Below are 10,402 nucleotides of genomic sequence, written 5' to 3' on the forward strand. Positions count from 1 at the left end.
GGACTCTCACTCTCTTGCTCTTAACAACTCTTTCCTCTTCCTCATGCAGATGCAGAGTATGGGTTTCTACCAATAAGGAGAGGTTTTGATGAGTTCTGAGACCGGGGTTACAGTACCAATATGAGTATGTCACATTTACAGAGCTCTTTGTAATCATAAAGCACTTGAGGAAGTATCTTTGGTCTGCTAAGAGAGGTCACACAGCATGATGGGAAAAGCATTGAATTTGGAGTCAGATCTTATTGGAACCTCACTATTGAACTGTGAAGTGGGTGTTTGTCCTTTGTTGCCAAAGAAGACCATGCCATCAGAGATGGCATGACTTGCACTTGACTTTGAGTGAGGGAGGGTTGTTACAGGTCACCAGTCTCACTTCTCCAGAGCCATCTGAATCCAGTGACCAGATATTCATCAGGATGACTGGAGATAACCCAGGATGAGGCAATTGGGGTTAAGTGACTTGCCCAAGGTCACACAGCTAGTGAGTGTCTGAGGTGAGATTTGAACTTGGGTCCTCCTGACTCCTGCACTGCTGCTCTATCAACTGCACACCACCTAGTATTATCATGGATCAAACAGCTCAGGTGTAGATAAGTGAAAGAATTTGCCCACTAGCAATTCGCAAGACCCAAACTGGAATCTAGGTTTTCTTTTCTCACGTCTATACTTGTTTTCCCACTGCACCACACTTCCCACCAACAGACAAGATACCGTGTATAGGTAGTGCCATATTATCATGCCATTAGAAATACCGAAATGCAATAATTCTGCATAGGCAGAATAGCCACAAAAGGGAAGGGAGGGAACATAGGGAACAAGAACTTATTAATTGCCTTCAATGTGCCAGCACTTTATAGGTATTATCTCATTTGATCATTCCAGAAACCCAGTGAGTTAGGTGCTATTGTTACCTCCATTTTGCAACTAGGAAACTAAGGCAGATTTGTGACTTGCCCAGGTTATATAGCTAGTAAGTATCTGAGGTTGGATATGAACTCAGGTCTTCCTGACTCCAGACTCAGCACTGTATTCATTGTGATTTAACATTGGGGAGGCAGCATGGTACAATGAAAGAATACTGGCTCTGGAATCAGAGGACATAGGTTCAAATTATGCCTCCTTTACTGACTTTCTATGTGACTGAGGAAGTTACTTCCTGTCCTGTAAAATGAAGAGGTTTTGGAGTACTAAATGATCTCTGAAATCCCTTCTGGCTCTTTACCTTTGATCTGTCTGACAAAGATGTGTTTAGAAAGTTGGGGTCAAATATAAATTATTAAGCACCCTCTGTATGCAAGAAAGGCATTCTATGAGGCAATAATTACGTTTGATTATATGAGGCATGCAAAAATGAAGGAAGACCCAGGCCCTGCTGGCCTCCCTGTTCAGGGACCTCATGAGCTGGGAAACTCAAGTCGAGTGCTTAAAGTTTTGGGTATTTCTTGTTTTGTAATCCTGGCTTCCACTAACGTCTTCCTTTTTCTCCTCTTCCTCCCCCAATATGTCCTCCTGGTGGGAAGGTGAGCCTGAATTCTTAATGATTATGCCAGCAGTCAGTTAATAAGCATTTATTAAGTACCTACTATGTGCCAAGCACTGTGCTCCATATTCAATGGAGATACAAATGTGAAAAAGCAAAGATAGTCCCTGTCTTCAAGGAGCTTACAATCTAATAGAGGAAGACAACACACAAAAGAAAATACTTTCTTTCTTCTCTCTCTCTTTCAAACCCTTTACAATCTGGCTTCCAACCCCATCATTTTATTAAAACTGCTCTTTCCAGTATGATCTCTTAGTTGACAAATTCATCGGCCTTTTCTCAGTTTTCATTCTCCTTGACCTCTTTGCAGTCTTTGACACTGTTGATCACTCTCCCCTCCCCTATACTCTCTTCTTTCTGGGTTTTTGGGACACCACTCTCTCTGGGTTCTCCTCTGACCTATCTGGCTCCTTCTCTGCCTCCTTTGCTGCATCTTCATCTAAATCTCACCCTCTATCTGCAGGTGTTCCTCAGGATTCTGTCCTGTACCAATTCTCCCTCTATGCTACTTTACTTAGTGATCTCATCAATTCCCATAGATTTGATTACCATCTGTAGCCTGACAATTTGCAAATATCACTATCCTGATTTCCAACCTCACATCCTCAACTGCCTTTTAGACACCTTCAACTGGATGTCCAGTAGACATCTTAAACGCAGTGTCCAAGACAGAACTCATTATCTTTTCCCTTAAACCCTGGGCAACATCATCCTTACAGTTCCTCACTCAGGTTTGCAGTACAAGTGTCATCCTCGACTCCTCACTATCTCTCACTCCCATATCTAATCTATTAGTAAGACCTGTTGATTTCTCCTTTACAACATAGAATACAAATCCTTCTTTCCTCTGATGCTGCTACCACTCTGGTGCAGGTGTTTGGACTGTTGTTGTAATAGCCTGTTGAGGGGGCCTGCTTGCCATAGTTTCTCCTCACCCCAAACCATTCTCTATCCAGTCACCAAAGTGATTTTCCATAAGTGGTCTGAACATGTGATTTCTCTACTCAACAAATACCTTATTTCCTCTAGGAGCAAATACAAAATGCTCTATTGGGAATTAAAAACCCTTCATAACTTTGCCCTTCCGACCTTTGCAGTCTTCTTATATCTTGCTTTCCCCCTTCTCCCATCTACTCTTCAATCTAGTAACACTGCTCTTCTTGCTGTTTTATGACAAGACACTCTGTGTATCTTGTACTCCAGATATCTTCTCTGGCCACCCCTCCCCCATGCCTGGAATGCTCTCCCTCCTTATCTCTGCTTCTGGCTTCTCTGGCTTTGTCAACTAAATCCCATCTTCTACAGGAAACATTTTCCAACCAAGTGCCTTCTCTTTTATATTTACTTCCTATTTATTCTGTATAGATAGCTTGTTTATAAATATTTGTTTGCTTGTTGTCTCCCCTATTAGATTATGATCTCCTTGAGAGCTGGAACTCTCTTCTGATTCTTTTTGTACCCCCAGAGTTTAGCATGGTGCCTGGCACATAGTAGGCCTTTAATAATTTTGTATTAACTATTGACTAAAAAGAGAAGAAAAAAGTAACTGGCATGGAGACATGATACAGAAGTCAAAGAAGTCCAAAAGGAGAGCAGCCAGGTGGGAAATGAGGAGATGGCTATTCTGGGCTCACTTTTTAAAATCTGCTCTGATGTTTATTTTTTAAAAAATATAATATAATTTATTTATTTTTCAGTTCTTAACATTCACTTCCACAAGAATTTGAATTCAAAATTTTGTCCCCATACCTCCCCACCCCCACCCTAGGACAGAATGCACCCCATCCACCCCTTCCTCTAGTCTATCCTCCCTTCTATTATCCACCCTTCCTCCATCCCCCTTCCCCTCTATTTTCCTGTAGGGCAAAATAGATTTCTATACTCCATTGCCTGTATAGCTTAATTCCCAGTTGCATGCTAAAAAATTTTTAACATTCATTCTTAAAGCTTTGGGTTCCATATTTACTCCCTCCCTCCCTATCCACCCTCATTGAGAAAACAAGCAATTCAATATAGGCCATACAATACAAAGCATTTCCATAATATTTATGTTGTAAAAGACTAACCACATTGCCCTCTGTCTTATCCTGCCTTTCATTGATTCCATTCTCTCCCTGGACCTGTCCTCCCACAATAGTGTTTGCTTCTCATTATCCCTTTCCCCAATTTGCTGTTTCTTCTATTATCTTCCTTCTCCCATCCCCTTCCCCCTTGCCTTCCTATAGGGTAAAATAGATTTCCATAGCCAATGGAATGTGTATTATTCCCTCCTTAAGTCAAATCCCATGAGAGTAAGGCTCAATTATTTCCTTTCATCTCCCCCGTCTTCCCCTCCATTGTAAAAGCCCTTTCTTCTCTCTTGTATGAGATGATTTGCTACATTTTACCTCTCCATTTCTCTTATTCCTAGTACATTCCTTTCAACAGTAAATTTTATTTCTTTTAGGTATTCTCCCTTCATATTCAGCTTACCCTGTGCTGTCTATGTATTATACATATATATACACATATACACATATATACACATACACATATACACGCATGTACATATACATACCTACACATATATAATATACACATACGTATATACTCATACATACCTACATATATATTTTCCTTCTAATTACTCTAATCCTGAAAAAGGTCTCATGAGTTACAAATAACATCTTTCCATGTAGGAATGGAAACAGTTCAACTTTAGTGAGTTCCTTAAGACTTCTCTTTCCTGTTTACTTTTTTTATGTTCCTAATGATTCTTGTATTTGAAAGTCAAATTTTCTATTCAGCTCTGGTCCTTCAACAAGAATGCTTGGAAGTCCTCTATTTCATTGAAATTTTTTTCCTCCATTTTTTCCCCTGAAATATTATATTCAGTTTTGCTGGGTAGGTGATTCTTTGTTTTAATCCTGTCTCATTTGACCTCTGGAATATCATATTCCAAGGCCTTTAATCCTTTAGTGTAGAAACTGCTAAATCTTGTGTTATCCTGATTATATTTCCACAATACTTGAATTCTTTCTTTCTGGCTGCTTGTAATATTTTCTCCTTGACCTGGGAACTCTGCAATTTGGCTACAATATTCCTAGGAGTTTTCCTTTGGGGATCTCTTTCAGGAGGTGATCAGTGAATTCTTTCCATTTCATTTTACCCTCTGATTCTAGAATATTGGGGCAGTTTTCCTTGATAATTTGGAAGATGATGTCTAGGCTCTTTATTGGATTATGGTTTTAAGGTAGACCTATAACTTTTAAATTATCTCTCCTGGATCTTTTTTCCAGGTCAGTTGTTTTTCCAAAGAGATATTTCACATTGTCTTTTATTTTTTATTCTTTTGGTTTTGCTTTATAATTTTTTGGTTTCTCATAAAGTCATTAGCTTCCATCTGCTCCACTCTCATTTTTGAAGAACTGTTTTCCTCAGTGAATTTTTGAACCTCCTTTTCCATTTTTATAGTATTCTTCTCCTCATTGACTTTTTGGACCTCTTTTGCCATTTGGGTTAGTCTCTTTTTAAAGGTGTTATTTTCCCCATTTTTTTGGGTCTCCTTTAGCCAGCTGTTGACTTGCTTTTCATGATTTTCTTGCATCGCTCTTATTTCTCTTCCCAATTTTTCTTCCACCTCTCTTATTTGATTTTCAAAATTCTTTTTGAGCTCTTCCATGGCCTGAGACTATTGCATATTTTTTTGGAGGTTTTGGATGTAGAAGCCTTGACTTTTATGTCTTCCTCTGATGGTATGCTTTGTTCTTCCTCACCTGAAAGGATAGAAGAAAATATCTTTTCACCAAGAAAGTAACCTTCTATAGTCTAATTTTTTTGCCCCTTTTTTGGGCATTTTCCCAGCCAGTTATTTGGGTTTTGAGTCCTTTGTCAAATGGAGGGTATACTCTAGGGAACTGTAAGTTCTCAGTTCCTCCTAGGTGGTACAATCAAGGGAGAGGAGTTTATTCCTCTCCTGGCCTGCACTTTGGTCTGTGAGCAACCACACACACTCTTATCTGCCCAGGATCTGTGAGTAGTATTCCCTCTCCACAGCTGCCACCAGCTTCACCACACCAGTGATCCTCCTCACCCTGGGACTGCTATTGAAGACTGAGACCCAGATTGGCCACTTGATTCCCTTAGGGTCTTTAGGCCAAGGGCTCCAAAAGTGGATGCTGCTGCTGCAGTGGCTGCTGCTGCCCTGGGGCTGGGGCACACCCCTCTTACCCAGGTGAAAGAACTTTCTCACTGAACTTTGAAGCTGTCTTTGGCATTTGTGGGTTGAGAAATCTGGGAACCAACTACCCATGACTCCATGCCCTAAAGCTTGCTCCACTCCTATTTGTGCTGGGCTGCACAGCCAAGGCTGGGCTGCACTCCGCATTGAACCCAGTGTGATAGACCTTTCCTGCCAGCCTTCCAGGATGTCTTGGGCTAGAAATCTCTTTTGCTCTGTCATTTTGTGGCTTCTATTGCTCTAGAATTTGTTTAGTTATTTTTTACAGGTATTATATGGACTATAAGGGAGAGCTAGAGTCTTTCTACTCTGCGATCTTGACTCTGTCCCCCTGGGCTCACTTCTTAAATGGAGGTTTAAGAGTTCATGGCAAATATATCTATATGTATATGAAATACAAATGAATTAATGAATTAATGAATGAATGAAGAAAGAAAAGGAAGGAAGGAGGCTAAAAAGAAGAAAGAAAAAGAGAAGGAAGATGAAAAAAGGAAAATAAAGAAAAAGAAAGGAAGGAAAGAAGAGTTCATGGCTCTCTCCTATAGTTAGAGGGACAGACATTATTGATAATATATGATTACAAAAGCTGATTCAGTCTTGCAGGATGATGAGATTTCCCTATGATATGGTTTCTGGAAGCATGGTAGAGAAGTCAAAAAGAGTAAGAAGTAAGGTATGGGGAGGAAATGAGGGCTCTGGGGCTCTGGCAGGCAACACTAGCAGGTGACCTATGGAGTAGGGATGACATTTTTAAGGTATGACTAATTATTTATGGAGACCAGTTATGGTTTTTTCATTCCTAATTATCACGTTGTCTTCTTGGCCTACTTCCTGTTAATGTCACTTTATAATGTCACTTGATAATGCTTCCTTGAAACATTAATTATCTTTTCATACTTTTTCTTATCTCAGCTGTAATTTAAGCTCATTCAAGGTTAGGAAGTTTCTCTCTTGTTTGACAGCAATGTCTTGTACCTCGTAGGTCCTTAGTGAAGACTCATTAATTGGTAGAGCTTCTATGAATCAATTAATTCAATTGCTCACTTTCTGAGCTACTTCTAGTTAGGCAGTAAAGGAGGGAACCATTTGATTAGGAGGTGTCATGGAAAAGAGTACTAAGTTTGAAGACAGAGGACTGAGTGTGATTTCTGAATCTGCCACTTTGTGACTTTGACCACTTACACAACTTTTCTATGCTTCAAGTGGCACAAAGAATAGAGTACTTGCCTTGGCATAAGGAGAACCTGAGTTCAAATCTGGCCTCAGACACTAACTAGCTGTGTGACCCTGGCCAAGTCACTTTACCCTGATAGCCTCACAAAAAAGAAAATAGTAGAAATCTGTAAAGGGAAAGGATTGGGCTTCTTGACCTCTAAGTTCCTTTCTGTCTCTAGGTTTCAAGTGTGATCCATGATCTCTAAGGTCCTGCCCATCTCTATATCTGATTGTTTTGTAGGGGATTCGCCATTGTGAAGTTGCATTATTGAAATCAGGTTCTGTAGTGAATAGAGCACAAGGCCTGGAGTCAAAAGGATTCATTTTCCTGAGTTCAAATCTGGCCCCAGATTCCTCATAGATATGTATCTGGGGGCAAGTTACTTAACTCTATTTGCCTCAGTTTCCTCATCTGTAAAATGAATTGGCAAAGGAAATGGCAAATCACTCCAGTACCTTTGCCAAGAGAATACCAAATGGGGTCACAAAGAGTTGGGCATGACTGAACAAAATTGTTGAAATCAGAGAACCTTGTGTACCATAGGTGTCTAATAAATGTTTGCATGAATCATTTGTTGGAGAGCAAGATAATGAAACAGTTGATGACAGGCACTGTTCTTCCTCTCATATTGTCTCTCATTAATTAGTGTAGGTCTAGGCAAATAGCTGGGTCTCAGTAAATGTTCTGCTAAGACAATCAGTGTCATACAGTGGGAAAACCACTAGATCTGCAGTCAGGAGACCTGGTTTTAAATATCAGCTCTTTACTCTACTAACTGTATCACCTTAAGTCACTATAACTTTTGGGACCTCATTTTTTTGGTCTGTAAAATTAGGGGGTTGGACTTAATCATCTCTAAGATCTCTTCCAGCACTAAATCTACTGATTAGGGGAAATTATTATTATGGTGATGGGCAGCTAGGTGGTGTAATGGTTAGATCACCAGACCTGAAGTCAGGAAGACTTAAGTTTAAATCCAACCTCAGACACTTACAAGCTGTGTGACCCTGGCCAAGTCACTTAAACTTGTTTGCCTCAGTTTCCCCATCTGCAAAATGAGCTGGAGAAGGAAATGGCAGACTACTCTAGTATCTATACGAAAACAAAACAAAACAAAAAACCAAATAGGGTAATGAAGAGTTGGACAAAACTGAAAAAACAACTCAGCAACAACTGAAATGATTCAGGTAAAAGTCATATCTGAAGTCTTAATGAGTCTTAGTGGTCAATGGTTGGTGTGCAAATTCTTTATAAGTTCTTCCTTTCTCAGCTGGACTTGAATAATGTGGTAACCTTGTAGGGGAAGTGCCTAGGTCAAGAAATATCATCAGCCATGGGTTCTTTTTTTTCAAAGACATCTGGATTAAGAGGCTTTCCTAGGGTTACACAGCTTGTAAGCATCAAGCTGGATTTAAACTCAGGTCCTCCTGAATCCAGGACTGGTGCTCTAAACACTGAGACACCTCACTCACTGCTCCTAGATCATAGGTTCTTAAATTTTTTCTTTCCTGGACTCCTCTGGTAATTATACAAAGCTTATGGACTCTTTCTTAGAATAATGTCTTTAAAAACATTACATAGGCCTATTTTGACCAAGATGGTGGAGTAAGAAGTAAGTCACTCTCACCTTCCCTTATTGACCTTGAAAAACCCAGAGAATATTGCTCCATGAAAAATCATGAAGTAGTGGAGCCAACAGAAAGATAAAGTTCAGCAGTCTTTTAGCTTGGGAGGCTAGTGGGATTAGGGGCAAGGTCCCTCTTGCTGTGGCTGAAAGAGACCAGTACTGGATAGGAGGCATCCCATAAGCAAGTGGCAAGCCCCACCTCAGCATACCAGAGGGAGATCCTGAGCCCCAGAGTGGTGGAGCAGTACAAGCATCAGCAATAGGTACATACCAGTCACCACCACCAACTCCAGCTCAGTTCCAGGTAAGCTACCAGCCTCCAGCTGTCAGCACCTGAGGCCCCAGCACACAAAACCAGTAAGTAGATCCATAGTCTCTAGCACAAGAAATCTGGGACAGTGTTCCCTGTGCTCCAGAAGCAGAGATTAACTTTAAAAGCCAGAAAAAAAGCAAACAAAATGAGCAAAAAGCAACAAAGAAAAACAATGACCATGGAGAGGATCATTGGTGACAAGGAAGATCAAAACACAAATTCAGGAGAGGACAACATTGTCAATATATCCACATCTGAAATCTCAAAGGGGAATATGAATGGTCTGAAGCCCAAAAAACCTTCTTGGAAGAGCTCAAGAAGAATTTTAAAAGTCAAATAAGAGAGGCAGAAGAAAAATTGAACAATTCCTTTAAAAATAAAATTGACAAAACAGAAAAAAAAGTACACAGAAGAAGACAACTCCTTAAAAAGTAAATTGGTCAAATGGAAATGGAGTTACAAAAGCTAACTGAAGAAAACAATTTGTTAAAAATTTTAATTGGGCAACTGAAAGCTAATGATCCTATGAGATGTCAAGAATCAGTCAAACAAAATCAAAAGAATGAAAAAATATAAGAAAATGTAAAATACCTCATTGAGAAAACAATTGACCTGGAAAAAATATCCAGGAGAGATAATTTTAAGAATTATTGGTCTAGCTGAAAGTCATAATAAATAAAAGAGCTTGTATAGCATCTTTCAAGAAATCGTCAAGGAAACTGCCCTGAGGTCCTAGAATCAGAGAATAAAATAGTTATCAAAAGAATTCATCAATCACTTCCTGGAAAAGACTCCAAATTGAAAACACCAAGGAATACTGTAGTCAATTTCCAGAATTAACAGGTCAAAGTGAAAATACTGCAAGCAATCAGAAAGAAACAATTCAAATATAGTGGAACTACAGTCAGGATTACACAGGACCTTGCAGCTTCTACAATAAAAAATTGGAAGGCTTGGAATATGATGTTCTGTAAAACAAAGGAGCTTGGATTACAACCAAGGTTCAGCTACCCAGAGAAAATGAGCATAATCTTTCAGGCAAGGAGATGGACATTCATTGAAAGGGGGGACTTCCAGACTTTCCTGATGAAAAGACCAGAACTCAATGGAAAATTTGATCTTCAAATACAAGACTTAATAAAGGCATAGAAAGGTAAAGAGAAAAGAAAGCAATAACATGTTATTCAATAAGGGCAAAGGTTTTACATCCCTTCTCCATGGGAAGATGATGCTTATAACTCTTGAGAACTGTATCTTTATTATGACATTTAGAAGAGATATACATAGACAGAGGGGGTGGGTTTAAGGTGACTTTGATGTGATGATAAAAAACCTAATAAAGTGGTATAAAGGGATTGTAATGGCAGAAGAGGAAAGGAGGAGGCAGAAAAGGGTAAATTATATCACATGAAGAGGAACAAAGACATATTACATAGACGGAAAGAAGGGAGAGAGATAAACATTGCTTGAACTTTACTCTCATCGAA

Source organism: Notamacropus eugenii, chromosome 1 (genome assembly GCF_028372415.1).
Source record: "Notamacropus eugenii isolate mMacEug1 chromosome 1, mMacEug1.pri_v2, whole genome shotgun sequence".
Classification (NCBI taxonomy): Eukaryota; Metazoa; Chordata; class Mammalia; order Diprotodontia; family Macropodidae; genus Notamacropus; species Notamacropus eugenii.